Raw genomic sequence first — 2,369 nt, forward strand, 5'->3', positions numbered from 1 at the left:
ACCGACGTTCCAGACCCGGGAGGAGCTGCTCCCCCCGTTGCTAGAGGCCGAGGTAGAGGTCGGGGGAGGGCACCAACCCATGGTAGGGGACGAGGGATCCCAGAGCTATTCCAGATGCACCACCAGCAAACCCTGCGAGGGATCCCGTTATTGAGGAGCTGGGCGAGGCGCCCGCAGCTGTGCCTACTCCGGTGGATTTCATGACTGCGCCGGGATTTCAGGAGGTCATGGGCCGTATGCTTCGGTTCATGGACACTATGACTCAGGCTGGTTTATTTCCAGCAGATCCGGCTACCTCACAGGCGGGAGGGGGAGCACAGATCCCTACCGCACAGGCTCCAGGTGATGCAGCCGCAGTTTATCATACTCCGGGTGCACTACCCGCAGATGGGGTCCAGCCAGTTGCTGCAGCGGCCCCCCAGCCTAGGCCAGCTGTGGACGGTGATCCGCAGAAGTTATTAGACAGATGGACCAGGTTGCACCCTCCAGTCTTCGGGGGCGAGCGTCATGAGGATGCCCAGGATTTCATTGACAGGTGTAGGGATATACTGCACAACATGAGGATCTTGGAGTCACATGGAGTCGACTTCACTACCTTTCAGCTGGAGGGCAGGGCCGTAGATAGTGGCAGTCTTACTTGCTTAGCAGGCCAGCAGGCGCTCCTCCCCTCACTTGGGGTCAGTTCACTCAGTTGTTCCTTGGTCGGTACATTCCACCCTCTAAGAGGGAAGAGCTACGTCATCAGTTTGAGTATCTGGAGCAGGGTCATATGTCAGTGACCGACTATGAGGCGAGGTTCTCTGAGTTGTCTCGCCATGCACTCATGATACTTCCCACAGAGGCAGAGAGAGTACGGAGGTTTGTTGCAGGGTTACATCCCACTATCCGGTCGGGTATGGCTCGTGAGGTAGAGATGGGCACTAGATATCAGCTAGTACTTGAGATTGCCTGCCGGATTGAGGGCTACCGTTTGACGGGTAGAGAGCAGATGCAGCAGGACAAGAGGGCCAGATTCTCAGGAGAGTTCAGAGGTACCCCAGCCAGTGGCAGAGGTCACTTTGGGAGGGGTGAGCCCAGCAGGCCCCCAACTCCAGCACCACCACCGGCTCGAGGTGCTCCAGCGCGCTCCTATTTCAGCGCCATGACAGAGAGTTCTTATCGCCCGCCAGCTATTCAGGGTTCATGGTGGGTATTCAGGTCCTCCGGAGTCTTCCGGTCCTTATTTCAGTGCTATGCCGGAGAGTTCTTACCGCCCACCGGCTATCCAGGCTCCTCCCATGGGGTCTACGAGTCATTAGGGACAGTCATCAGGGCAGCAGGTTACCGCACCATGTTGATTTGAGTGCGGTGACCCAGGCCACATGAGGAGATACTGCCCCAGGCTTAGGGGCAAGGCAGTACAGCAGGGGCAGCAGCCTATGACTCCAGCACCAGCGGCCCAGCCACCTAGAGGTGGAGAGCAGACTGGTAGAGGCCGTTCCAGGGGTAGAGGCCAGACGAGGAGAGGTCAGCCAGCTACTACTCAGTTAGTTGGGGGCCAGACAGCCGGTGCTCCAGCTAGATTCTACGCTCTTCCAGCCAGGCCAGATGCATTGGCCTCAGATGCCGTCATCACAGGTATTATTTCCGTCAGCGGTAGAGATGCATCAGTGTTATTTGATCCAGGGTCTACTTATTCATATGTATCATCTCTGTTTGCTCGTTTCCTGGCTATTTCTCCTGAGCCTTTGGGTGTTCCTGTTCATGTGTCTACTTGTGGGTGATTCTGTGGTTGTGAACCGGGTCTACCGGTCTTGTGTGGTTACTTTCTTTAGTCTTGAGACTAGAGCAGATCTCCTGCTGCTCGATATGATCGATTTTCAGGTTATTCTAGGCATGGTTTTGTTATCTCCATACCACGCCATTCTAGATTGCCATGCCAAGACTGTTTCTCTAGCGATGCCAGGGTTGCCGAGATTGGAGTGGAAGGGTTCCACAGTTGATACGCCTAGCAGGGTCATTTCTTTCCTGAAGGCTCAGCGCATGGTGGAGAAGGGATGTTTGGCTTATCTAGCTTATGTGCGAGACACCACCGCAAAGTCTCCGACGATTGATTCGGTGCCAGTAGTCCGAGAGTTCGTCGATGTTTTTCCTTCTGATCTTCCTGGCATGCCTCCAGACCGTGATATTGATTTCTGTATTGATTTGGCTCGAGGAACTCAGCCTATATCTATCCCGCCATACCGTATGGCTTCTAAGGAGCTGAAGGAGCAGTTGGAGGAGTTGTTAGCTAAAGGGTTTGTTAGGCCCAGTGTATCGCCTTGGGGTGCACCAGTGCTATTTGTGAAGAAGAAGGACGGGACTATGCGGATGTGCATTGATTACCGCCA

The sequence above is a fragment of the Nicotiana attenuata genome, unplaced genomic scaffold (genome assembly GCF_001879085.1).
Source record: "Nicotiana attenuata strain UT unplaced genomic scaffold, NIATTr2, whole genome shotgun sequence".
In the NCBI taxonomy this organism is placed as follows: domain Eukaryota; kingdom Viridiplantae; phylum Streptophyta; class Magnoliopsida; order Solanales; family Solanaceae; genus Nicotiana; species Nicotiana attenuata.